The sequence below is a fragment of the Lampris incognitus genome, chromosome 11 (assembly GCF_029633865.1).
Source record: "Lampris incognitus isolate fLamInc1 chromosome 11, fLamInc1.hap2, whole genome shotgun sequence".
NCBI lineage: Eukaryota > Metazoa > Chordata > Actinopteri > Lampriformes > Lampridae > Lampris > Lampris incognitus.
The window spans coordinates 60,171-87,966 of record NC_079221.1 but is presented as its reverse complement, the minus strand read 5'-3'; the positions used below and the strand labels follow the sequence as shown (position 1 = coordinate 87,966).

General features: G+C 41.4%; 7 non-coding genes and 4 pseudogenes across 7 annotated transcripts; all 11 read left to right on the top strand.

The window, feature by feature from the left end:
• The first annotated feature begins 1,969 nt into the window (after nt 1-1,969).
• On the top strand, nt 1,970-2,178 carry LOC130121326 (small nucleolar RNA U3). Its single transcript, XR_008811055.1, has one exon. It is a non-coding gene; the product is annotated as a small nucleolar RNA U3 (small nucleolar RNA).
• A 2,425-nt stretch (nt 2,179-4,603) lies between these two features.
• On the top strand, nt 4,604-4,823 carry LOC130121324 (small nucleolar RNA U3). Its single transcript, XR_008811054.1, has one exon. It is a non-coding gene; the product is annotated as a small nucleolar RNA U3 (small nucleolar RNA).
• Nucleotides 4,824-5,846: 1,023 nt separating this feature from the next.
• LOC130121336 (small nucleolar RNA U3) lies at nt 5,847-6,020 on the top strand (annotated as a pseudogene).
• Nucleotides 6,021-8,569: 2,549 nt separating this feature from the next.
• LOC130121320 (small nucleolar RNA U3) lies at nt 8,570-8,791 on the top strand. Its single transcript, XR_008811051.1, has one exon. It is a non-coding gene; the product is annotated as a small nucleolar RNA U3 (small nucleolar RNA).
• A 1,018-nt stretch (nt 8,792-9,809) lies between these two features.
• LOC130121335 (small nucleolar RNA U3) lies at nt 9,810-9,985 on the top strand (annotated as a pseudogene).
• A 3,422-nt stretch (nt 9,986-13,407) lies between these two features.
• Nucleotides 13,408-13,623, top strand: LOC130121337 (small nucleolar RNA U3). The gene has a single exon (XR_008811058.1). It is a non-coding gene; the product is annotated as a small nucleolar RNA U3 (small nucleolar RNA).
• A 1,002-nt stretch (nt 13,624-14,625) lies between these two features.
• Nucleotides 14,626-14,803, top strand: LOC130121328 (small nucleolar RNA U3; annotated as a pseudogene).
• A 4,108-nt stretch (nt 14,804-18,911) lies between these two features.
• Nucleotides 18,912-19,127, top strand: LOC130121331 (small nucleolar RNA U3). Its single transcript, XR_008811056.1, has one exon. It is a non-coding gene; the product is annotated as a small nucleolar RNA U3 (small nucleolar RNA).
• A 1,023-nt stretch (nt 19,128-20,150) lies between these two features.
• On the top strand, nt 20,151-20,328 carry LOC130121327 (small nucleolar RNA U3; annotated as a pseudogene).
• A 2,287-nt stretch (nt 20,329-22,615) lies between these two features.
• Nucleotides 22,616-22,827, top strand: LOC130121318 (small nucleolar RNA U3). Its single transcript, XR_008811049.1, has one exon. It is a non-coding gene; the product is annotated as a small nucleolar RNA U3 (small nucleolar RNA).
• A 2,508-nt stretch (nt 22,828-25,335) lies between these two features.
• Nucleotides 25,336-25,554, top strand: LOC130121319 (small nucleolar RNA U3). The gene has a single exon (XR_008811050.1). It is a non-coding gene; the product is annotated as a small nucleolar RNA U3 (small nucleolar RNA).
• Nucleotides 25,555-27,796: the final 2,242 nt, after the last annotated feature.

Here is a 27,796-nt window from a genome sequence, read left to right as displayed (position 1 = left end):
AGAAAAGCCGTGCATTAATTTTACCCAAATCTTTCCCTCCAAGAAGCTCGGTACTTTCCATCAAAAATGCCATGGACGTAATTAGCTTGGCTACCACGAAGAGTTATTCTCTGTTGCTGTTGTATTTCTGTGGGATTGTCCGCCTGAACAGATAAAACCCTTATCTTAAGCGAAATTTGTAGCCAGCGGCGTCCAGTAATGTTATCCAAAACATTCACACCGAGAAGCTTGGTACTTTCCATCAGGAATGCCATTGCCGTAGTTAGCTTGGCTACTACGAAGAGTTAGTCTCTGTTGCTGTGGTGTTCTCTGTGCGATTGACTGCCTGAGCTGATAAAACGCTAAGCGAAACATGTAGGAAGAGCCGTCCATTCATTTTACCCAAAATTTTCACTCCGAGAAGCTTGGTACTTTCCATCAGTACTGCCATTGCCGTAGTTAGCTTGGCTACTACGAAGAGTTACTGTTGCTGTGGTGTACTCTGTGTGATTGTCTGCCTGAGCTGATAAAACCCTTACACTAAGCGAAATATAAAGAGCTGTCCAGTAATTTTATGCCAAACTTTCACTCCGAGAAGCTTGGTACTTTCCATCAGAAATGCCATTGCCGTGGTTAGCTTGGCTACTGCGAAGAGTTGGTCTCTGTTGCTGTGGTATTCTCTGTGCGATTGACTGCCTGAGCTGATAAAACCCTTACACTAAGCGAAACATATAGAAAGAAACGTCCATTAATTTTATCCAATACTTTCACTCCGAGAAGCTTGGTACTTTCCATCAGAAATGCCATTGCTGTAGTTAGCTTGGCTACTATGAAGAGTTAGTCTCTGTCGCTGTGGGATTGTCCGCCTGAGCAGGTAAAACTCTTACCCCAACCCAACTGAAACATGTAGAAAGAACCATCCGTTTATTTTACCCATAACTATTGCTGCGACAAGCTCGCTGCTGTCCATCAGAAATGCCATTGCTATGGTTGGCTTGGCTACCACCAAGACTGTCTATTGGTGTGGTATTTCTATGGGATTATTTGGCTGAGCAGATAAAACCCTTACTCTTAAGTAAAATATGTAGAAAGAGTCATCTGTTAATTTCATCTGGAACTATCACTCCGAGAAGATCGGTACTTTCCATCAGAAATGACTTTGCTGTGGTTAGTTTGGCTACTATGAAGAGTTAGTCTCTGCTGCCGTGGTATTTTCTGTGGGATTGTCTGCCTGAGCAGATAAAACCGTAACTCTACTCTAACCTAAAGATGTGGAACTACCCAACCCTTAATTTTATCCAAAGATTTTATTCCGAGCAGCTCGGTACATTCCATCTGAAATGCCATTACTGTGGTTAGCTTGTCTATCGAAGTTATTCTCTGCTGCATTGGTATTCTCTAAGATTTTCTGCCTTAGCAGCTAAAACCCTATCCCAATCGAAACATCTAGAAAGAGCAATCCGTTAATTTTATCTGAAACTATCAGTCCATGTTCAGAAATGCTACTGCGAAGAGGTAGTTGATGTTGTATTGTTTGCCTGAGCAGACAAAACTCTTAGCCTAACTCATCCCTAAACGAAAGATGTAGAAAGAGCAATCTGTTAATTTTATCCAAACCTTTCAGTTGGAAAAGCTCAGCATTTTCCATCAGAAATGATTTTGTCATGGATAGCTTGGCTACTGCTAAGAGTTATTCTCTGTTGTGGTATTTTTTTTGTGGGATTGTCTGACTGAGCAGATAAGCCCTAACCCAAACCTTATCTCAAGTGAAACATGTAGAAAGCTCTCTTTGTTCATTTTATGCAAAACTTTTACTCTGAAAAGCTCAGTACTTTCCATCAGAAATACCATTGCCGTGGTTAGCTTGGCTACTGCGACGAGTTGGTGTCTTGCTGTGGTATTCTCTGTAGGATTGTGTGCCAGAGCAGATGAAACCCTTGCCCCAACCCTAATGGAAAAACATAGAGCCATCCGTTATGTTTAGCCAAACCTAATCCTACTTTCGGGGTTAAGTTTTTTAGTTTTATCGTGAGAAATGTTTTTCTAAAGTGAGTCCCGCCACCCACGACGATGAGCTGGGGTGCTTCTTCCTGAGCACTAAGCGGGTACAGAGAAGTGGTTTAATCACAAGCTCTGTGCTTTAGATGTTCAATGTTTCTTTCATGGGAGCATCAAGAGAAGGGGCATGTTCTGAGTGGTAAAAAGGGAAAAAAGTGCAGAAATTCATCAATTTGATCTAAAGCTAACCCTAAACCTTAGTCTTAACTCTTAAAACATTAAATTGCAATTGCAGAAAAGTTCAATTTAAAAAAAAAAAATACAAAACAAACAAAAAACACTTGTATTGTTTCAAACCCCACCAACACTTTTCAAGTTTAAAACGGGACAAAGTAATCAAGATATAAGACTATGGGAGATCAGTTGTAACGACTAAACACCCAAATTACCCCTAGACTTAACCAATCAAACTCTATCCCTAACCCTAATCCTTGGGGTATTTCTAATCCAGCACTTGGGCATTGGCGGAGGTGCTCAGTTGACATGTGTTGGCTCTGGCATTCAACCCTAACCATAAAGTTAACCTAGTATTTTCAATCTGAAATGCCCTTGCCGTGGTTAGCTTGGCTACTGCGAAGAGTTGGTCTCTGTTGCTGTGGTATTCTCTGTGCGATTGACTGCCTGAGCTGATAAAACCCTTACACTAAGCGAAACATATAGAAAGAGCCGTCCATAAATTTTATCCAAGACTTTCACTCCGAGAAACTTGGTACTTTCCATCAGAAATGCCATTGCCGTGGTTAGCTTGGCTGCTGCGAAGAGTCAGTCTCTGTTGCTGTGGTATTCTCTGTGCGATTGTCTGCCTGAGCTGATAAAACTCTTAAACTAAGCGAAACATATAGAAAGGGCCGTCCATTAATTTTATCCAAGACTTTCACTCCGAGAAGCTTGGTACTTTCCATCAGAAATGCTGTTGCCGTGGTTAGCTTGGCTACCGCGAAGAGTTGGTCTGTTAATGTGGGGTTTTCTGTGGGATATGCTGCCTGAGCAGATAAAACCTTTACCCTAATACAAACCTCCAAGACAGTGTCTGTTGCTATGGTATTTGTGGGATTAATTCTTAGCAGGAGCCAAGCTAACCACGGCAATGGTATATCTGGTGTTTCGGAGCTTTGGTTCAGATATAATTAGCGGCTGGCTCTTTCTACATCTTTTTGTAAGGTTTGGGATATGTTTAGTATAAGGGTTTTATCTACTTAGGCAGACAGTCTCTGTCGCTATTGTGTTTCTGCGGGATTTTCCGACTGAACAGATAAAACCCTTACTATAAGTGAAATATGTAGAATAGCCGTTCATTAATTTTATCCACAAGTTTCACTGCAAGAAATTGATACTTTTCATCAGGAATGCCATTGCCGTAGTTAGCTTGGCTACCACGAAGAGTTAGTCTCTGTTGCTATTGTATTTCTGCGGGATTGTCCGACTGAACAGATAAAACCCTTACTCTAAGTGAAACATGTAGAAACAGCCTCCGTGAAAAAAAATTTTCCGAAGCTGTCGCTCAAACCCGGTACTTGAAAAGAGCAGTGCCATTGCTGTGGTTGGCGTGGCTACGACGAAGTTAGTCTCTGTTGCTGTGGGATTGTCTGTCTGAGCAGGTAAAACACTTGCGCTAACCTAATCGGAACATTGTAGCAAGAGCATACGTCAATAAGATCCAAAACTGTCACTCCGAGAAGCTGGGTACTTTCCATCCGAAATGCCATTGCCGTGGTGAGCTTTGCTACTGCAAAGGGTTAGTCTCAGTTGCTGTGAGATTGTTTGCCTGAGCACATAAAACCCTTAACCAAATCCTACCTCAACCAAAACATGAAGAAAGTCAGTTAGTTTGATCCAAAATTTTGAGTACGAGAAAGTCGGTACTTTATTTCAGAATTTTCATTGCTGTGTTTAGCTTGGCTACCGTGAAGTGTTAGTCTCTGTTGCTTTGCTATTCTGTGTGGGATTGTCTGCCTGAGCAGGTAAAACGCTTACCCTAAACCAACCGAAACATGTAGAAAGAGCCATCCGTTTATTTTACCCAAAACGATCGCTGCGAGAAGCTTGCTACTCTCCATCAGAAATGCCATTGCCATGGTTGGCTTGGCTACCACCAAGACTGTCTGTTGCTGCGGTATTTCTGTGGGATTATCTGGCTGAGCAGATAAAACTCTTACGTGAAACATGTAGAAAGAGTCGTCTGTTAATTTCATCCGGAACTATCACTCCGAGAAGCTCGGTACTTTCCATCAGAAATGACTTTGCTGTGGTTAGTTTGGCCACTATGAAGAGTTAGTCTCTGTTGCTGTGGTATTTTCTTTGCGATTGTGTGGCTGAGCAGATAAAACCCTTACCTTAACTCAAATCCTACCTCAAGCGAAACATGTAGAAAGCGCTGTCCGTTAATTTTATGCAAAGCTTTTACTCTGAGAAGCTCTCTACTTTCCATCAGAAATACCATTGCCGTGGTTAGCTTGGCTACTGCGATGAGTTGGTCTCTATTGCTGTGGTATTGTCTGCCAGAGCAGATAGAACTCTTACCCCAACCGTAACCAAAAGATATAGAGCCATCCATTGAGTTTATCAAAACCTAATACTAATTTCGGGGATAATTTCTTTAGTTTTTATCTTGAGAAATGTTTTTCTAAAGTGCGAGTCACGCCACCCACCATGATGAGCCTGGGGTGCTTCTCCCTGACCACGAAGCAGGTACAGAGAAGTGGTTTAATCACTCGCTCTGGGCTTTTGGTGACCATTCAGTGTTGCTTTTTATAGTTATCAAGAGGAAGGAGCATGTTCGGTGTGGTAAAAAGGAGGGGCAAAAATGTAGAAATTCATCAATTTTATCTAAACCTACCCCTAAAACTTAGTCCTAACCCTAAAAACATGACAATTGTAGAAGTGCAATTCAATAAAAGAAACACACTTGTATTGCTGCAAACCCCACCAACAACTTTTCAAGTTTAAAACGGGATAAACTAATCAAGAGGGAAGACAATGGGGGATCAAGTGTAAAGAATAAACAACCTCCAAATAGATCCTATACCCAATCCATCAAACTCTCTCCAAATTCGTAACCCTAAACCTGGGGGTATCTGTAAGCCAGTGTTTGGGCATTGTTGAGGCGCCTGGTTGACATATGTTGGCTCTGGCATTCAATTCTCTAACCCTTACCTTTCACTCAGAGAAGCCTAGTATTTCCCATCAAAAGTGCCATTGCCATGGTTGGCGTGGCTAACATGAAGAGTTAATCTCTGTTACTGTGGGATTTTCTGCCTGAGCAGGTAAAACCTTTACCTTAACACAAACCCTACCCTTGCGTGTTGAAAGAGCCGTATGTTGAATTTTATCCAAACCTTTCACACCGAGAAGCTCTGTACTTTCCATCAGAAATGCCATTGCAATGGTTAGCTTGGCAACCGCCAAGACAGTCTCTGTTGCTATGGTATTCTTTGTGGGATTAATTCTTGGCAGAAGTCAAGCTAACCACGGCAATGGTATTTGACGGAAAATACTGTCACGGAGCTTAAGGTTTGGATATAATTAACGGATGGCTCATTCTACATCTTTCTGTAAGGGTTGGGATAGGTTTAGTGTAAGAGTTTTATCTGCTCAGGCAGACAGTGTCTGTTGCTGTGGTATTCTCTGTGGAAGTACTTTTGAGTAGGAAAAACGCTCACTGTAACCCTTCGCCAACCCTGGCCAAAAGATGTAGAAAAAGACAACCATTAATTTTATCCAAAACTTTCATTTTGAGAAGCTCGGTACTTTCCATCAGAAATACCATTTCTATCAAATTATGCAAACCTAATCCTAACCAAAAGATTCAGAAGACTACACTTTCAGCGGTCATTTCTGTCGTTCTTGGCTTGAAAAATGTTTGTGTGAGTCCGCCACCCACGATGATGAGCTGCGGTGCTTCTTCCTGAGCATGAAGCAGGTACAGCGAAGTGATTTGATTACAAGTTCTGTGCTTTTGAGGAAAAGATTGTGCTCTGAGTGGTAAAAGAAAAAATTGAGAAAGCCATCAATTACTTTTATTTTAAACCTAACCCTAAAAACATTAAACTGCAATAGCAGTGGACTTCAATTAAAAAAAAATCACTTAATGCTCCAAACCCCACCAACAACTTTTCAAGTTTAAAACAGGATAAACGGTGGATAATCTCAAGCTGTGTGCTTTTGAGGCAAGATGCATCCTCTGATTGGTAAAATGGAGAAATCTATCAATTTTATTGAAACATAACTCTAAAAACAAACTGCCATAGCAAAGAACTTCAATTAAAAACAAATCATTTATAATGCTCCAAACCTCACCAGCAATTTTTAAAGTTTAACACGGGATAAACTAATCAAAATACAGGACAGTGGCAGATCAGTTGTAAAGAACAAAAAACATCCAAATTGAACCCTTCAATCTCTCCATAACTCTCATATTGGGGTATCGCTAAGCCAGCGGTTGGGCACCGTCCGCCTGAGCAGAAAAACTTGACCCTAAACTCAAACACTACGTAAACCAAAACATGTAGCAAGGACCATCCGTTGATTTTATCCAAAACTTTTACTACGAGAAGCTTGGTACTTTCCATCAGAAATGCAATTGGCGTGGTTAGCTTGGCTGCTGCGAAGAGTCAGTCTCTGTTGCTGTGGTATTCTCTGTGCGATTGTCTGCCTGAGCTGATAAAACTCTTAAACTAAGCGAAACATATAGAAAGGGCCGTCCATTAATTTTATCCAAGACTTTCACTCCGAGAAGCTTGGTACTTTCCATCAGAAATGCTGTTGCCGTGGTTAGTTTGGCTACCGCGAAGAGTTGGTCTGTTAATGTGGGGTTTTCTGTGGGATTTGCTGCCTTAGCCGATAAAACCTTTACCCTAATACAAACCCCAACCCAAACGTGTTGAAAGAGCCGTCTGTTAGTTTTATCCAAATCTTGCATACCGAGAAGCTCTGTACTTTCCATCAGAAATGTTATTGTTAGCTTGGCAACCTCCAAGACAGTGTCTGTTGCTATGGTATTTGTGGGATTAATTCTTAGCAGGAGCCAAGCTAACCACGGCAATGGTATATCTGGTGTTTCGGAGCTTTGGTTCAGATATAATTAGCGGCTGGCTCTTTCTACATCTTTTTGTAAGGGTTGGGATAGGTTTAGTATAAGGGTTTTATCTACTTAGGCAGACAGTCTCTGTTGCTATTGTGTTTCTGCGGGATTTTCCGACTGAACAGATAAAACCCTTACTATAAGTGAAATATGTAGAATAGCCGTTCATTAATTTTATCCACAAGTTTCACTGCAAGAAACTTGATACTTTTCATCAGGAATGCCATTGCCGTAGTTAGCTTGGCTACCACGAAGAGTTAGTCTCTGTTGCTATTGTATTTCTGCGGGATTGTCCGACTGAACAGATAAAACCCTTACTCTAAGTGAAACATGTAGAAACAGCCTCCGTGAAAAAAAATTTTCCGAAGCTGTCGCTCAAACCCGGTACTTGAAAAGAGCCGTGCCATTGCTGTGGTTGGCGTGGCTACGACGAAGTTGGTCTCTGTTGCTGTGGGATTGTCTGTCTGAGCAGGTAAAACACGTGCGCTAACCTAATCGGAACATTGTAGCAAGAGCATACGTCAATAAGATCCAAAACTGTCACTCCGAGAAGCTGGGTACTTTCCATCCGAAATGCCATTGCCGTGGTGAGCTTTGCTACTGCAAAGGGTTAGTCTCAGTTGCTGTGAGATTGTTTGCCTGAGCACATAAAACCCTTAACCAAATCCTACCTCAACCAAAACATGAAGAAAGTCAGTTAGTTTGATCCAAAATTTTGAGTACGAGAAAGTCGGTACTTTATTTCAGAATTTTCATTGCTGTGTTTAGCTTGGCTACCGTGAAGTGTTAGTCTCTGTTGCTTTGCTATTCTGTGTGGGATTGTCTGCCTGAGCAGGTAAAACGCTTACCCTAAACCAACCGAAACATGTAGAAAGAGCCATCCGTTTATTTTACCCAAAACGATCGCTGCGAGAAGCTTGCTACTCTCCATCAGAAATGCCATTGCCATGGTTGGCTTGGCTACCACCAAGACTGTCTGTTGCTGCGGTATTTCTGTGGGATTATCTGGCTGAGCAGATAAAACTCTTACGTGAAACATGTAGAAAGAGTCGTCTGTTAATTTCATCCGGAACTATCACTCCGAGAAGCTCGGTACTTTCCATCAGAAATGACTTTGCTGTGGTTAGTTTGGCCACTATGAAGAGTTAGTCTCTGTTGCTGTGGTATTTTCTTTGCGATTGTGTGGCTGAGCAGATAAAACCCTTACCTTAACTCAAATCCTACCTCAAGCGAAACATGTAGAAAGCGCTATCCGTTAATTTTATGCAAAGCTTTTACTCTGAGAAGCTCTCTACTTTCCATCAGAAATACCATTGCCGTGGTAAGCTTGGCTACTGCGATGAGTTGGTCTCTATTGCTGTGGTATTGTCTGTAGGATTGTCTGCCAGAGCAGATAGAACTCTTACCCCAACCGTAACCAAAAGATATAGAGCCATCCATTGAGTTTATCAAAACCTAATACTAATTTCGGGGATAATTTCTTTAGTTTTTATCTTGAGAAATGTTTTTCTAAAGTGCGAGTCACGCCACCCACCATGATGAGCCTGGGGTGCTTCTCCCTGACCGCGAAGCAGGTACAGAGAAGTGGTTTAATCACTCGCTATGTGCTTTTGGTGACCATTCAGTGTTGCTTTTTATAGAGTTATCAAGAGGAAGGAGCATGTTCGGTGTGGTAAAAAGGAGGGGCAAAAATGTAGAAATTCATCAATTTTATCTAAACCTACCCCTAAAACTTAGTCCTAACCCTAAAAACATGACAATTGTAGAAGTGCAATTCAATAAAAGAAACACTTGTATTGCTGCAAACCCCACCAACAACTTTTCAAGTTTAAAACGGGATAAACTAATCAAGAGGGAAGACAATGGGGGATCAAGTGTAAAGAATAAACCTCCAAATAGATCCTATACCCAATCCATCAAACTCTCTCCAAATTCGTAACCCTAAACCTGGGGGTATCTGTAAGCCAGTATTTGGGCATTGTTGAGGCGCCTGGTTGACATATGTTGGCTCTGGCATTCAATTCTCTAACCCTTACCTTTCACTCAGAGAAGCCTAGTATTTCCCATCAAAAGTGCCATTGCCATGGTTGGCGTGGCTAACATGAAGAGTTAATCTCTGTTGCTGTGGGATTTTCTGCCTGAGCAGGTAAAACCTTTACCTTAACACAAACCCTACCCTTGCGTGTTGAAAGAGCCGTATGTTGAATTTTATCCAAACCTTTCACACCGAGAAGCTCTGTACTTTCCATCAGAAATGCCATTGCAATGGTTAGCTTGGCAACCGCCAAGACAGTCTCTGTTGCTATGGTATTCTTTGTGGGATTAATTCTTGGCAGAAGTCAAGCTAACCACGGCAATGGTATTTGACGGAAAATACTGTCACGGAGCTTAAGGTTTGGATATAATTAACGGATGGCTCATTCTACATCTTTCTGTAAGGGTTGGGATAGGTTTAGTGTAAGAGTTTTATCTGCTCAGGCAGACAGTGTCTGTTGCTGTGGTATTCTCTGTGGAAGTACTTTTGAGTAGGAAAAACGCTCATTGTAACCCTACGCCAACCCTGGCCAAAAGATGTAGAAAAAGACATCCATTAATTTTATCCAAAACTTTCATTTTGAGAAGCTCGGTACTTTCCATCAGAAATACCATTTCTATCAAATTATGCAAACCTAATCCTAACCAAAAGATTCAGAAGACTACACTTTCAGCGGTCATTTCTGTCGTTCTTGGCTTGAAAAATGTTTAAGTGTGAGTCCGCCACCCACGATGATGAGCTGCGGTGCTTCTTCCTGAGCATGAAGCAGGTACAGCGAAGTGATTTGATTACAAGTTCTGTGCTTTTGAGGCAAAGATTGTGCTCTGAGTGGTAAAAGAAAAAATTGAGAAAGCCATCAATTACTTTTATTTTAAACCTAACCCTAAAAACATTAAACTGCAATAGCAGTGGACTTCAATTAAAAAAAAATCACTTAATGCTCCTAACCCCACCAACAACTTTTCAAGTTTAAAACAGGATAAACGGTGGATAATCTCAAGCTGTGTGCTTTTGAGGCAAGATGCATCCTCTGATTGGTAAAATGGAGAAATCTATCAATTTTATTGAAACATAACTTTAAAAACAAACTGCCATAGCAAAGAACTTCAATTAAAAAAAAATCATTTATAATGCTCCAAACCTAACCAGCAATTTTTCAAGTTTCACACGGGATAAACTAATCAAAACACAGGACAGTGGCAGATCAGTTGTAAAGAACAAAAAACATCCAAATTGAACCCATCAATCTCTCCATAACTCTCATATTGGGGTATCGCTAAGCCAGCGGTTGGGCACTGTCCGCCTGAGCAGAAAAACTTGACCCTAAACTCAAACACTACGTCAACCAAAACATGTAGCAAGGACCATCCGTTGATTTTATCCAAAACTTTTACTACGAGAAGCTTGGTTCTTTCCTTCAGGAATGCAATTGGCGTGGTTCGCTTGGCTACTGCGAGGAGTTGGTCTCTGTTGCTGTGGTATTCTCTGTGCGATTGTCTGCCTGAGCTGATAAAACCCTTACACTAAGCGAAACATAGAAGGAGCCATCCGTTAATTTTATCCAAGAGTTTGACTCCGAGAAGCTTGGTACTTTCCATCATAAATGCAATTGCCGTGGTTAGCTTGGCTACTGTGAGGAGTTGGTCTCTGTTGCTGTGGTATTGTCTGTGCTGATAAAACCCTTACACTAAGCGAAACATAGAGCCGCCCATTAATTTTATCCAAGACTTTCACTCCGAGAGGCTTGGTACTTTCCATCAGAAATGCCATTGCCGTAGTTAGCTTGGCTGCTATGAAGAGTTAGTCTCTGTTGCTGTGGTGTTCTCTGTGCGATTGACTGCTTGAGCTGATAAAAGGCTAGACGAAACATGTAGAAAGAGCCGTCCATTAATTTTACCCAAAATTTTCACTCCGAGAAGCTTGGTACTTTCCATCAGTACTGCCATTGCCGTAGTTAGCTTGGCTACTACGAAGAGTTAGACTCTGTTGCTGTGGTGTTCTCTGGGTGATTGTCTGCCTGAGCTGATAAAACCCTTACACTACGCGAAACATGTAGAAAGAGCTGTCCAGTAATTTTATCCAAAACTTTCACTCCGAGAATCTTGGTACTTCCCTTCAGTAATGCCATTGCCCTGGTTTGCTTGGCTACCACAAAGAGTTAGTCTCTCTTGCTGTTGTATTTCTGCGGGATTGTCCGACTGAACAGATAAAACCCTTACCCTAAGTGAAACATTTAAAAAGAGCCGTCCATTAATGTTATCGAAAACTTTCACACCGAGAAGCTTGGTACTTTCCATCAGGAATGCCATTGCCGTGGTTAGCTTGGCTACTGTGAGGAGTTAGTCTCTGTTGCTGTGGTATTGTCTGTGCGATTGTCTGCCTGATCTGATAAAACCCTTACACTAAGCGAAACATAGAGCCGTCCGTTAATTTTATCCAATACTTTCACTCCGAGAAGCTTGTTACTTTCCATCAGGAATGCCGTTGCCGTAGTTAGCTTGGCTACTACGAAGAGTTAGTCTCTGTTGCTGTGGTGTTTTCTGTGTGACTGAGTGCCTGAGCTGATAAAACGCTAAGCGAAACATGTAGATAGAGCCGTCCATTAATTTTACCCAAAATTTTCACTCCGAGAAGCTTGGTACTTTCCATCAGGAATGCCGTTGCCGTAGTTAACTTGGCTACTACGAAGAGTTAGTCTCTGTTGCTGTGGTATTCTGTGTGGGATTGTCTGCCTGAGCAGGTAAAACGCTTACCCTAAACCAACCGAAACATGTAGAAAGAGCCATCCGTTTATTTTACCCAAAACTATCGCTGCGAGAAGCTTGCTACACTCCATCAGAAATGCCATTGCCATGGTTGGCTTGGCTACCACCAAGACTGTCTGTTGCTGCGGTATTTCTGTGGGATTATCTGGCTGAGCAGATAAAACCCTTACTCTTACGTGAAACATGTAGAAAGAGTCGTCTGTTAATTTCATCCGGAACTATCACTCCGAGAAGCTCGGTACCTTCCATCAGAAATGACTTTGCTGTGGTTAGTTTGGCTACTACGAAGAGTTAGTCTCTGTTGCTGTGGTATTCTCTGTGCGATTGTCTGCCTGAGCTGATAAAACCCTTACCCGAAGTGAAACATTTAGAAACAGCCTCCGTGAAATTTTTTTTCCGAAGCTGTCACTCAAACCCGGTACTTGAAAAGAGCAGTGCCATTGCTGTGGTTAGCTTGGCTACGACGAAGTTAGTCTCTGTTGCTATGGGATTGTCTGTCTGAGTAGGTAAAACGCTTGCGCTAACCTAATCAGAACATTGTAGCAAGAGCATGCGTCAATAAGATCCAAAACTGTCACTCCGAGAAGCTGGGTATTTTCCAACCCGAAATGCCATTGCCGTGGTGAGCTTTGCTACTGCGAAGGGTTAGTCTCTGTTGCTGTGAGATTGTTTACCTGAGCACATAAAACCCTTAACCAATCCCAAACCCTACCTCAACCAAAACATGAAGAAAGTCAGTTAGTTTGATCCAAAATTTTGAGTACGAGAAAGTCGGTACTTTATTTCAGAATTTTCATTGCTGTGTTTAGCTTGACTACCGTGAAGTGTTAGTCTCTGTTGCTTTGCTATTCTGTGTGGGATTGTCTGCCTGAGCAGGTAAAACACTTACCCTAAACCAACCGAAACGTGTAGAAAGAGCCATCCGTTTATTTTACCCAAAACTATCGCTTCGAGAAGCTTGCTACTCTCCATCAGAAATGCCATTGCCATGGTTGGCTTGGCTACCACCAAGACTGTCTGTTGCTGTGGTATTTCTTTGGGATTATCTGGCTGAGCAGATAAAACCCTTACTCTTACGTGAAACATGTAGAAAGAGTCGTCTGTTAATTTCATCCGGAACTATCACTCCGAGAAGCTCGGTACTTTCCATCAGAAATGACTTTGCTGTGGTTAGTTTGGCTACTATGAAGAGTTAGTCTTTGTTGCTGTGGTATTTTCTTTGGGATTGTGTGGCTGAGCAGATAAAACCCTTAACCTAACCCAAATCCTACCTCAAGCGAAACATGTAGAAAGCGCTGTCCGTTAATTTTATGCAAAGCTTTTACTCTGAGAAGCTCTCTACTTTCCATCAGAAATACCCTTGCCGTGGTTAGCTTGGCTACTGCGACGAGTTGGTCTCTATTGCTGTAGGATCGTCTGCCAGAGCAGATAAAACTCTTACCCCAACCGTAACCGAAAGATGGAGCCATCCATTGAGTTTATCAAAACCCAACAGTAATTTCGGGAATAATTTCTTTAGTTTTTATCTTGAGAAATGTTTTTCTAAAGTGCGAGTCCCGCCACTCACCATGAAGAGCCTTGGGTGCTTCTCCATGACCGCGAAGCAGGTACAGAGAAGTGGTTTAATCACTCGCTATGTGCTTTTGGTGACCGATCAGTGTTGCTTTTATGTAGTTATCAAGAGGAAGGAGCATGTTCGGTGTGGTAAAAAGGAGGGGCAAAAATGTAGAAATTCATCAATTTTATCTAAACCTACCCCTAAAACTTAGTCCTAACCCTAAAAACATGACAATTGTAGAAGTGCAATTCAATAAAAGAAACCCACTTGTATTGCTGCAAACCCCACCAACAACTTTTCAAGTTTAAAACGGGATAAACTAATCAAGAGGGAAGACAATGGGGGATCAAGTGTAAAGAATAAACGACCTCCAAATAGATCCTATGCTCAATCGATCAAACTCTCTCCAAATTCGTAACCCTAAACCAGGGGGTATCTGTAAGCCAGTATTTGGGCATTGTTGAGGCGCCTGGTTGACATATGTTGGCTCTGGCATTCAACTCTCTAACCCTTACCTTTCACTCGGAGAAGCCTAGTATTTCCCATCAAAAATGCCATTGCCATGGTTGGCGTGGCTAACATGAAGAGTTAATCTCTGTTGCTGTGGGATTTTCTGCCTGAGCAGGTAAAACCTTTAACACAAACCCTACTCTTACGTGTTGAAAGAGCCTTATGTTGATTTTTATCCGAAGCTCTGTACTTTCCATCAGAAATGCCATTGCAATGGTTAGCTTGGCAACCGCCAAGACAGTCTCTGTTGCTATGGTATTCTTTGTGGGATTAATTCTTAGCAGAAGTCAAGCTAACCACGGCAATGGTATTTGACGGAAAATACTGTCACGACGCTTAAGGTTTGCGTATAATTAACGGATGGCTCTTTATACATCTTTCTGTAAGGGTTGGGATAGGTTTAGTATAAGAGTTTTATCTGCTCAGGCAGAAAGTGTCCGTTGCTGTAGTATTCTCTGTGGAAGCACTTTTGAGTAGGAAAAACCCTCACTGTAACCCTACGCCAACCCTGGCCAAAAGATGTAGAAAGAGACATCCATTAATTTTATCCCAAACTTTCATTTCGAGAAGCTCGGTACTTTCCATCAGAAATGCCTTTTCCATCAAATTATGCGAACCTAATCCTAACCAAAAGATTCAGAAGACTACACTTTCAGCGGTCTTTTCTGTCGTTCTTGGCTTGAAAAATTTTTCTAAGTGTGAGTCCGCCACCCACGATGATGAGCTGTGGTGCTGCTTCCTGAGCATGAAGCAGGTACAGAGAAGTGATTTGATTGCAAGTTCTGTGCTTTTGAGGCAAAGAGTGTGCTCTGAGTGGTAAAAGAAAAAAAAAATTGAGAAAGCCATCAATTACTTTTATTCTAAACCTAACCCTAAAAACATTACACTGCAATAGCAGTGAACTTGGATTAAAAAAAAAATCAGTTATAATGCTCCAAACTCCACCAACAACTTTTCAAGTTTAAAACGGGATAAACGGTGGATAATCTCAAGCTGTGTGCTTTTGAGGCAAGATGCATCCTCTGATTGGTAAAATGGAGAAATATATCAATTTTATTGAAACTTTACTTTAAAAACAAACTGCCATAGCGAAGAACTTCAATTAAAAAAAAAAGATTTATAATGCTCCAAACCTCACCAGCAATTTTTCAAGTTTCACACGGGATAAACTAATCAAAATACAGGACAGTGGCAGATCAGTTGTAAAGAACAAAAAACATCCAAATTGATCCCATCAATCTCTCCATAACTCTCATATTGGGGTATCGCTAAGCCAGCGGTTGGGCACTGTCCGCCTGAGCAGAAAAACTTGACCCTAAACTCAAACACTACGTCAACCAAAACATGTAGCAAGGACCATCCGTTGATTTTTATCCAAAACTTTTACTACGAGAAGCTTGGTTCTTCAGGAATGCAATTGGCGTGGTTAGCTTGGCTACTGCGAAGAGTTGGTCTCTATTGCTGTGGTAGTCTCTGTGCGATTGTCTGCCTGAGCTGATAAAACTTTTACCATAAGTGAAACATGTAGAAAGAGCCATCCATTAATTTGATCCGAAACTTTCACTCCGAGAAGGTTGGTGCTTTCCATCAGAAATGCCATTGCCGTGGTTGGCTTGGCTACTGTGAAGAGTTAGTCTCTGTTGTTGTTGTATTTCTGTGGGTTTGTCCGCCTGAACAGATAAAACCTTTACCGTAAGTGAAACATGTAGAAATAGCCGTCCATTAATGTTATACAAAACTTTCACTCTGAGTTGCTTGGTGCTTTCCATCAGGAATGCCATTGCTGCAGTTAGTTTGGCTACTACGAAGAGTTAGTCTCTGTTGCTATGGTATTTTTTTGCGATTATCTGCTTAAACGGGTAACACCCTTACCCTAACCCAACCAAAACATGTAAGAGTCATCTGTTAATTTTGTCCAAAACTTTCACTCCAAGATGCTCGGTTTCTCCTTCAAAAATGCCATTGCCGTGGTTACCTTGGCTACCACGAAGAGTTAGTCTCTGTCGCTGTTGTATTTCTGAGAGATTGTCCGCCTAAACAGATAAACCCCTTAATTCAAGCGAAACATTTAGAAAGCACTCCGTTAATTTCATCCAAAATTTTCAGTCCGAGAAGCTCGGTTCTTTCCTTCAGAAATGCCATTGCGGTGGTTAGCTTCGCTAATGCGAAGAGTTAGTCTCTGTTGCTGTGATATTCTCTGTGCGATTGTCTGCCTGAGCAGATAATGCCATTAGAACTAAGCGAAATATATAGAAAAAGCCGTTCAGTAATTTTATCCAAAACTTTTACTACAAGTAGCTTGGTACTTTCCATCAGAAATTCCATTTTCGTAGTTAGCTTGGCTACAATGAAGGGGTAGTCTCTGTTGCTGTTGTATTTCTGCGATTGTCTGCTTAAACAGGTAACACACTTACCCTAACCCAACCAAAACATGTAGGAATAGCCGTCCGTTAATTTTATGCAAAACATTCACTCCAAGAAGCTCGGTTCTTTGCTTCAGAAATTCCATTGCCGTGGTTAGCTTGGCTACCACGAAGAGTTGGTCTCTGTTGCTGTTGTATTTCTGAGGGATTGTCCGCCTAAACGGATAAAACTCTTACACTAAGCGAAATATGTAAAAAAGCCGGGCATTAATTTTACCCAAATCTTTCCCTCCAAGAAGTTTGGTACTGTCCATCAGAAATGCCATTGCTGTGGTTAGCTTGGCTACCACGAAGAATTAGTCTCTGTTGTTGTATTTCTGTGGGTTTGTCCGCCTGAACAGATAAAACCCTTACCGTAAGTGAAACATGTAGAAAGACCCGTCCATTAATGTTATACAAAACTTTCACTCTGAGAAGCTTGGTGCTTTCCATCAGGAATGCCATTGCTGCAGTTAGCTTGGCTACTATGAAGAGTCATTCTCTGTTGCTGTGGTGTTCTCTGTGCGATTGTTTGTCTGAGCTGATAAAACCCTTTCGCTTAGCGAAATATGTAGAAAGAGCTGTCCAGTAATTTTATCCAAAACTTTCACTCCGAGAAGCTTGGTACGTTCTTTCAGAAATGACTTTGCCATAGATAGCCTGGCTACTGCTAAGAATTATTCTTTGTTGTTGTGGGATTGTCTGATTGAGCTGATAAAACCCTTAGACTAAGCGAAATATGTAGAAAGAGATGTTCAGCAATGTTATCCAGAACTTTCACTCCGAGAAGTTTGGTACTTTTCATCAGAAATGCCATTGCCGTAATGAGCTTGGCTACTGCGAAGAGTTAGTCTCTGTTGCTGTGGTAGTCTTTGTGCGATTGTCTGCCTGAGCTGATAAAACCCTTACCCTAAGTGAAATATGTAGAAACGGCCTCTGTCAATTTTTTGCCCTGAAAGTATCACTCAGAAGCTCGGTACTTGAAGAGCTGTGCCATTGCTGTGGTTAGCTTGTCTACGACGAAGTAATTCTCTGTTGCTGTGGGATTGTGTGCCTGAGCAGGTAAATCCCTTGTGCCAACCAAACCGAAACATTGTAGGAAGTGCATACGTTAATAAGATCGAAAAAACTGTCACTTTGAGAAGCTTGGTACTTTCCATCAGAAATGTCATTGCCATAGTGAGCTTTTCTACTGCGAAGAGTTAGCCTCTGTTGCTGTGAGATTGTCTGTCTGCCTGAGCAGGTAAAACCCTATCCCAACCGAAACATTTAGAAAGAGCAATCCGTTAGTTTTATCTGAAACTATCATTCCATGTTCAGAAATGCTACTGCGAAGAATTATTCTCTGTTGCTGTGGTATTGTGTGTTGGATTGTTTGCCCGAGCAGATAAAAATCTTAGCCTAACTCATCCCTAACCGAAAGATGTAGAAAGAGTCCTCCATTAATTTTATCCAAAACTTTCACTCTAAGAAGCTTGGTTCTTTCTTTCAGAAATGACTTTGCCATAGATAGCCTGGCTACTTCTAAGAATTATTCTCTGTTGTTGTGGTCATTTTTTGTGGGATTGTGTGACTGCGCTGATAAAACCCTTACAACTAAGCGAAATATGTAGAAAGAGCTGTTCAGCAATGTTATCCAAAACTATCAGTCTGAGGAGCTCGGTACTTTCCATCAGAAATGACTTTTCTCTGGTTAATTTAGCTACTATGAAGAGTTGGTCTCTGTTGCCGTGGGATTATCTGCCTGGCCAGATAAAATCCTTATCGTAACTCTACTCGAACCAAAAGATGTGGAAAGACCCAACCCTTAATTTTATCCAAAATTTTTATTCGGAGAAGCTCTGTACATTCCATCTGAAATGCCATTACCATAGTTGGCTTGTCTATCGAAGTTATTCTCTGTAGGATTTTCTGCCTTAGCAGGTAAAACCCTTACCCTATCCCAACCGAAACGTGGAAAGAGCCATCCGTTAATTTTATCTGAAACTATCACTCCATGTTCAGAAATGCCTTTGCCATGGTTAGCTTGGCTACTGCGAAAAGGTAGTCACTGTTGCTGTGGGTTTGTTTGCCTGAGCAGATAAAACTCTTAGCCTAACTCATCCCTTACTGAAAGATGTAGAATGAGCCATCTGTTAATTTTATCCAAACCTTCTAGTTGGAAAAGCTCAGTACTGTCCATCAGAAATGACTTTGCCATGGATATCTTGGCTACTGCTAAGAGTTGTTCTCTGTTGTTGTGGTATTTTGTTGTGAGATTGTCTGACTGAGTAGATAAGCCCAAACCCTACCTCAAGCGAAACATGTAGAAAGCGCTGTCCGTTAATTTTTTGCAAAGCTTTTACTCTGAGAAGCTCTCTACTTTCCATCAGAAATACCATTGCCGTGGTTAGCTTGGCTACTGCGACGAGTTGGTCTCTATTGCTGTGGTATTGTCTGTAGGATTGTCTGCCAGAGCAGATAAAACTCTTACCCCAACCGTAACCGAAAGATATAGAGCCATCCATTGAGTTTATCAAAACCCAACAGTAATTTCGGGGATAATTTCTTTAGTTTTTATCTTGAGAAATATTTTTCTAAAGTGCGAGTCCCGCCACTCACCATGATGAGCCTGGGCTGCTTCTCCCTGACCGCGAAGCAGGTACAGAGAAGTGGTTTAATCACTCACTCTGGGCTTTTGGTGACCGTTCAATGTTGCTTTTAAGGAGTTATCAAGAGGAAGGAGCATGTTCGGTGTGGTAAAAAGGAGGGGCAAAAATGTAGAAATTCATCAATTTTATCTAAACCTACCCCTAAAACTTAGTCCTAACCCTAAAAACATGACAATTGTAGAAGTGCAATTCAATAAAAGAAACCCACTTGTATTGCTGAAAACCCCACCAGCAACTTTTCAAGTTTAAAACGGGATAAACTAATCAAGAGGGAAGACAATGGGGGATCAAGTGTAAAGAATAAACAACCTCCAAATAGATCCTATACTCAATCGATCAAACACTCTCCAAATTCGTAACCCTAAACCTGGGGGTATCTGTAAGCCAGTATTTGGGCATTGTTGAGGCGCCTGGTTGACATATGTTGGCTCTGGCATTCAATTCTCTAACCCTTACCTTTCACTCGGAGAAGCCTAGTATTTCCCATCAAAAATGCCATTGCCATGGTTGGCGTGGCTAACGTGAAGAGTTAATCTCTGTTGCTGTGGGATTTTCTGCCTGAGCAGGTAAAACCTTTACCTTAACACAAACCCTACTCTTACGTGTTGAAAGAGCTGTATGTTGATTTTTATCCAAACCTTTCACACCGAGAAGCTCTGTACTTTCCATCAGAAATGTCATTGCAATGGTTAGCTTGGCAACCGCCAAGACAGTCTCTGTTGCTATGGTATTCTTTGTGGGATTAATTCTTAGCAGAAGTCAAGCTAACCACGGCAATGGTATTTGACGGAAAATAATGTCACGGAGCTTAAGGTTTGGATATAATTAACGGATGGCTCTTTCTACATCTTTCTGTAAGGGTTGGGATAGGTTTAGTATAAGAGTTTTATCTGCTCAGGCAGACAGTGTCTGCTGCTGTGGTATTCTCTGTGGAACTACTTTTGAGTAGGAAAAACCCTCATTGTAACCCTACGCCAACCCTGGCCAAAAGATGTAGAAAGAGATCTCCATTAATTTTATCCAAAACTTTCATTTCGAGAAGCTCGGTACTTTCCATCAGAAATGCCATTTCCATCAAATTATGCAAACCTAATCCTAACCAAAAGATTCAGAAGACTACACTTTCAGCGGTCATTTCTGTCGTTCTTGGCTTGAAAAATATTTCTAAGTGTGAGTCCGCCACCCACGATGATGAGCTGCGGTGCTTCTTCCTGAGCATGAAGCAGGTACAGAGAAGTGATTTGATTACAAGCTCTGTGCTTTTGAGGCAAAGAGTGTGCTCTGAGTGGTAAAAGAAAAAAATTGAGAAAGCCATCAATTACTTTTATTTTAAACCTAACCCTAAAAACATTAACCTGCAATAGCAGTGAACTTCAATTGAAAAAAAAAATCACTTATAATGCTCCAAACCCCATCAACAACTTTTCAAGTTTAAAACAGGATAAACGGTGGATAATCTCAAGTTGTGTGCTTTTGAGGCAAGATGCATCCTCTGATTGGTAAAATGGAGAAATCTATCTATTTTATTGAAACATAACTCTGCCATAGCAGAGAACTTCAATTTAAAAAAAAAAAAGATTTATAATGCTCCAAACCTCACCAGCAATTTTTTAAGTTTCACACGGGATAAACTAATCAAAATACAGGACAGTGGCAGATCAGTTGTAAAGAACAAAAAACATCCAAATTGAACCTATAAATCTCTCCATAACTCTCATATTGGGGTATCGCTAAGCCAGCGCTTGGGCACTGTCCGCCTGAGCAGAAAAACTTGACACTAAACTCAAACACTGTCAACCGAAACATGTAGCAAGGACCATCCGTTGATTTTATCCAAAACTTTTACTACGAGAAGCTTGGTTCTTTCCTTCAGGAATGCAATTGGCGTGGTTAGCTTGGCTACTGCGAAGAGTTAGTCTCTATTGCTGTGGTATTGTCTGCCTGAGCTGATAAAACCCTTACACTAAGCGAAACATATAGAAAGAGCCGTCAGTTAATTTTATCCAAGACTTTCACTCCGAGAAGCTTGGTACTTTCTATCAGAAATGCCATTGCCGTGGTTGGCTTGGCTACCAGCAAGACTGTCTGTTGCTGTGGTATTCTCTCTGCGATTGTCTGCTTGAGCTAATAAAACCCTTAAACTAAGCGAAACATGGAAGGAGCCGTCCGTTAATTTTATCCAAGACTTTCACTCCGAGAAACTTGGTACTTTCCATCAGAAATGCGATTGCTGTGATTAGCTTGGCTACTGCGAAGAGTTAGTCTCTGTTGCTCTGAGATTGTTTGCCTGAGGAGATAAAACCCTACCTCAACCAAAACATGAAGAAAGTCATCAGTTAATTTGATCCAAAATTGACTACGAGAATTCGGTACTTTATTTCAAAATTTTCATTTGTGTTTATCTTGGCTACCGCGAAGTGGTAGTCTCTGTCGCTGTGGGATTGTCTGCCTGAGCAGGTAAAACACTGACCCTAACCCAACCCAAACATGTATGTAGAAAGAACCATCCGTTTATTTTACCCAAAACTATCGCTGCGACAAGCTCGCTGCTCTCCGTCAGAAATGCCATTGCCGTGGTTGGCTTGGCTACCACCAACACTGTCTGGTACTGTGGTACTTCTATGGGATTATCCGGCTGAGCAGATAAAACCCTTTCTCTTAAGTGAAACATGTAGAAAGAGTCATCTGTTAATTTCATCCGGAACTATCACTCCGAGAAGCTCGGTACTTTACATCAGAAATGACTTTGTTGTGGTTAGTTTGGCTACTATGAAGAGTTAGACTCTGTTGCTATGGTATTCTGTTTGATTGTCTACCTGAGCTGATAAAACACTTACCCTAAGCGAAACATGTAGAAGGAGCCGTCCATTAATTGTATCCCAAGATTTTATTCCGAGCAGCTTGGTACATTCCATCTGAAATACCATTACCGTGGTTAGCTTGTCTATCGAAGTTATTCTCTGTTGCAGTGGTATTCTCTAAGATTTTCTACTTTAGCAGGTGAAACCCTAACCCTATCCCAACCGAAACATCTAGAAAGAGCAATCCATTACTTTTATCTGAAACTATCACTCCATGTTCAGAAATGCTACTGCGAAGAGGTAGTCGCTGTTGATGTGGTGTTGTATTGTTTGCCTGAGCAGACAATACTCTTAGCCTAACTCATCCCTAAACGAAAGATGTAGAAAGGGCTATCTGTTAATTTTATCCAAACATTTCAGTTGGAAAATCTCAGTATTTCCATCAGAAATGACTGTCATGGATAGCTTGGCTACTGCTAAGAGTTATTCTCTGTTGTAGTATTTTTTTGTGGGATTGTCTGACTGAGCAGATAAGCCCTAACCCAAACCTTATCTCAAGTGAAACATGTAGAAAGCTCTCTTCGTTCATTTTATGCAAATCTTTTACTCTGAAAAGCTCAGTACTTTCCATCAGAAATGCCATGGTTAGCTTGGCTACTGCGACGAGTTGGTGTCTTCCTGTGGTATTCTCTGTAGGATTGTATGCCGGAGCAGATGAAACCCTTACCCTAACCCTAACCCAAAGATATAGAGCCATCCGTTACGTTTAGCCAAACTTAATCCTACTTTCGGGGATAGGTTCTTCAGTTTTATCGTGAGAAATGTTTTTCTAAAGTGAGTCCCGCCACCCACGACGATGAGCTGGGGTGCTTCTTCCTGAGCGCTAAGCGGGTACAGAGACGTGGTTTAATCACAAGCTCTGTGCTTTAGATGATGTTCAATGTTCCTTTCATGGGAGCATCAAGAGAAGGGGCATGTTCTGAGTGGTAAAAAGGAAAAAAGTGCAGAAAATCTTCAATTTGATCTAAACCTTAGTCTTAACTCTTCAAACATTAAATTGCAATTGCAGAAAAGTTCAATTAAAAAAAAAACAAAAAAAACACTTGCATTGTTTCAAACCCCACCAACAACTTTTCAAGTTTAAAACAGGATAAAGTAATCAAGACATAAGACAAAGGGAGATCAGTTATAATGAATAAACACCCAATTTGCTCCTAGACTTAACCAATCTATCCATATCCCTAATCCTGGGTGTATTTCTAATCCAGCACTTGGGCATTGGCAGAGGTGCTCAGTTGACGTGTTGGCTCTGGCATTCAACCCTAACCATAAAGTTAACCTAGTATTTTCAATCTGAAATGCTGTTGCCGTGGTTAGCTTGGCTACCGCGAAGAGTTGGTCTCTGTTGCTGTGGGGTTTTCTGTGGGATTTGCTGCCTGAGCAGATAAAACCTTTACCTTAATACAAACCCAAACCCAACCCAAACTTTTTGAAAGAGCCGTCTGTTAGTTTTATCCAAATCTTGCATACCGAGAAGCTCTGTACTTTCCATCAGATATGCTATTGTTGGCTTGGCAACCTCCAAGACAGTCTCTGTTGCTACGGTATTATTTGTGGGATTAATTCTTAGCAGGAGCCAAGCTAACCACGGCAATGGTATTTCTGGTGGAAGATACGGAGTGTTTCGGAGCTTTTGGTTCAGATATAATTAGCAGCTGGCTCTTCATGTTTTTGTAAGGGTTGGGATAGGTTTAGTATAAGGGTTTTATCTGCTTAGGCAGACAGTCTCGATTGCTGTTGTATTTCTGCGGGATTTTCTGCCTGAACAGATAAAACCCTTACCGTAAGTGAAACATGTAGAAAGAGCCGTCCATTAATGTTATACAAAACTTTCACTCCGAGAAGCTTGGTACTTTCCATCAGGAATGCCATTGCTGTAGTTAGCTTGGCTATTACGAAGAGTTAGTCTCTTGCTGTGGTGTTCTCTGTGCAATTGTCTGCCTGAGCTGATAAAACCCTTATACTATGCGACACATGTAGAAAGAGCTGTCCAGTAATTTTATCTAAAGCGTTCACTCCGAGAATCTTGGTACTTTTCTTCAGTAATGCCATTGCCCTGGTTTGCTTGGCTACAACAAAGAGTTAATCTCTGTTGCTGTTGTATTTCTGCGCGATTGTCCGACTGAACAGATAAAACCCTTACCATATGTGAAACCTGTAGAAAGAGCCGTCCAATAATGTTATCCAAAACTTTCACTTTGAGAAGCTTGGTACTTTCCATCAGGAATGCCATTTCCGTAGTAAGCTTGGCTACTACCAAGAGTTAGTCTCCTTTGCTGTGGTGTTCTCTTTGCGATTGACTGCCTGAGCTGATAAAACACTAATGCTAAGCGAAACATGTACAAAGAGCTGTCCATTAATGTTATCCAAAACTTTCACTCCGAGAAGCTTGGTACTTTCCATCTGAAATGCCATTCCCATGGTTAGCTTGGCTACTGCGAAGAGTTGGTGTCTGTTGCTGTGGTGTTCTCTGTGTGATTGTCTGCCTAAGCTGATATAACCCTTACACTAAGCGAAATATGTGGCAAGAGCTGTCCAGTAATTTTATCCAAAACTTTCACTCCGAGAATCTTGGTACCTTCCCTCAGTAATGACATTGCCTTGGTTTGCTTCGCTACCATGTAGAGTTGGTCTCTGTTTCTATTGTGTTTCTGCGGGATTGTCCGACTGAACAGATAAAACCCTTACTATAAGTGAAATATGTAGGATAGCCTTTCATTAATTTTATCCAAAACTTTCACTGCAAGAAACTTGGTACTTTCCATCAGGAATGCCATTGCCGTACTTAGCTTGGCTACTACGAAGAGTTAGTCTCTGTTGTTCTCTGTGTGATTGACTGCCTGAGCTGATAAAACGCTAAGCGAAACATGTATAAAGAGCCATCCGTTTATTTTACCCAAAACTATCACTGCGAGAAGCTTGCTACTCTCTATCAGAAATGCCATTGCCATGGTTGGCTTGGCTACCAGCAAGACTGTCTGTTGCTGTGGTATTTCTTTGGGATTATCTGGCTGAGCAGATAAAACTCTTACGTGAAACCTGTAGAAAGAGTCGTCTGTTAATTTCATCCGGAGCTATCACTCCGAGAAGCTCGGTACCTTCCATCAGACATGACTTTGCTGTGGTTAGTTTGGCTACTATGAAGAGTTAGTCTCTGTTGCTGTGGTATTTTCTTTGGGATTGTGTGGCTGAGCAGATAAAACCCTTAACCTAACCCAAATCCTACCTCAAGTGAAACATGTAGAAAGCGCTGTCCGTTAATTTTATGCAAAGCTTTTACTCTGAGAAGCTCTCTACTTTCCATCAGAAATACCATTGCTGTGGTTAGCTTGGCTACTGCGACGAGTTGGTCTCTATTGCTGTGGTATTGTCTGCCAGAGCAGATAAAACTCTTACCGTAACCGAAAGATATGGAGCCATCCATTGAGTTTATCAAAATCTAATACTAATTTCGGGGATAATTTCTTTAGTTTTTATCTTGAGAAATGTTTTTCTGAAGTGCGAGTCCCGCCACCCACCATGATGAGCCTGGGGTGCTTCTTCCTGAGCGCTAAGCGGGTACAGAGAAGTTGTTTAATCACAAGCTCTGTGCTTTAGATGAGGTTCAATGTTCCTTTTATGGGAGAATTAAGAGAAGGGGCATGTTCTGAGTGGTAAAAAGGAAAAAAGTGCAGAAATTCATCAATTTGATCTAACCCTAAACCTTACTCTTAACTCTTAAAACATTAAATTGCAATTGCGGAAAAGTTCAATTTGAAAAAAAAAACAAACAAACAACAAACACTTGTATTGTTTCAAACCCCACCAACAACTTTTCACGTTTAAAACGGGATAAAGTAATCAAGATATAAGACTGGGAGATCAGTTGTAACGAATAAACACCCAAATTGACCCCAGACTTAACCAATCAAACTCTATCCATATCCCTAATCCTGGGGGTATTTCTAATCCAGCACTTGGGCATTGGCGGAGGTGCTCAGTTGACATGTGTTGGCTCTGGCATTCAACCCTAACCATAAAGTTAACCTAGTATGTTCAGTGTGAAATGCCGGAGCCGTGGTTAGCTTGGCTACCGCGAAGAGTTGGTCTCTTGCTGTGGGGTTTTCTGTGGGATTTGCTGCCTGAGCAGGTAGAACCTCTACCCTAATACAAACCCCAACCCAAACGTGTTGAAAGAGCCGTCTGTTAATTTTATCCAAATTTTGCATACCGAGAAGCTCTGTACTTCGCATCAGAAATGCCACTGCAGTGATTAGTTTGGCAACCGCCAAGACAGTCTCTGTTGCTATGGTATTATTTGTGGGATTAATTCTTAGCAGGAGCCAAGCTAACCACGCCAATGGTATTTCTGGTGGAAGATACGGAGTGTTTCGGAGTTTGTGGTTCGGATATAATTAGCGGCTGGCTCTTTCTACATGTTTTTGTAAGGGTTGGGATAGGTTTAGTATAAGGGTTTTATCTGCTAAGGCAGACAGTCTCTGTTGCTGTTGTATTTCTGCGGGATTGTCCGCCTGAACAGATAAAACCCTTACCATAAGTGAAACATGTAGAAAGAGGCGTCCATTAATGTTAACCAAAACTTTCACTCCGAGAAGCTTGGTACTTTCCATCAGGAATGCCATTGCCGTAGTTAGCTTGGCTACTACAAAGAGTTTTTCTCTGTTGCTGTGGTATTTTCTGTGCGATTGACTGCCTGAGCTGATAAAACCCTTACAATTAAGCGAAATATGCAGATGGAGTCATCCATTAATTTCATCCAAAACTATTACTCCAAGAAGCTTGGTACTTTCCATCAGAAATGCCATTGCTGTGGTTAGCTTGGCTACTGCGAAGAGTTTGACTTTGTTGCTGTGGTATTCTTTGTGTGATTGTTTGGCTGATAAAACCCTTACAACTAAGCGAAAAATGTAGAAAGAGCCGTCCATTAATTTTATCTAAAACGTATACTCTGAGAGGTTTGGTACTTTCCATCAGAAATGCCATTGCCGTGGTTAGCTTGGCTACGACGAAGACTCTGTTGCTATTGTAATATCTGCGGGATTGTCTGCCTGAACAGATAAAATCCTTACTATAAATGAAACATTTAGAAAGAGCCGTCCATTAATGTTATCCAAAACTTTCACTCCGAGAAGCTTGGTAATTTCCATTAGTAATGCCATTGCTGTAGTTAGCTTGGCTACTACGAAGAGTTAGTCTCTGTTGCTGTGGTATTCTCTGTGCGATTGTCTGCCTGAGCTGATAAAACCCTTACTCTAAGTGAAACATGTAGAAACGGCCTCCGTGAAATTTTTTTCCGAAACTGTAACTCAGAAAGTCGGTACTTGAGAAGAGCAGTGCCATTGCTGTATTTAGCGTGGCTACGATGAAGTTAGTCTCTGTTGCTGTGGGATTGTCTGCCTGAGCAGGTAAAACACTTACGCTAACTAAAACGAAACGTTGTAGAAAGAGCTTACGTCAGTAAGATCCAAAACTGTCACTCCAAGAAGCTGGGTACTTTCCATCAGAAATGCCATTGCCGTGGCGAGCTTTGCTACTGCGAAGGGTTAGTCTCTATTGCTGTGAGATTGTTTGCCTGAGCACATAAAACTCTCAACCAAAACATGAAGAAAGTCAGTTAGTTTGATCCAAAATTTCGAGTACGAGAAAGTCGGTACTTAATTTCTGAATTTTCCTTGCTGTGTTTAGCTTGGCTACCGTGAAGTGTTAGTCTCTGTTGCTGTGCTATTTTGTGTGGGATTGTCTGCCTGAGCTGGTAAAACACTTACACTAAACCAACTGAAATATGTAGAAAGAGCCATCCGTTTATTTTAGCCAAAACTACCACTGTGAGTAGCTTGCTACTCTCCATCAGAAATGCCATTGGCTACCACCAAGACTGTCTGTTGCTGTGGTATTTC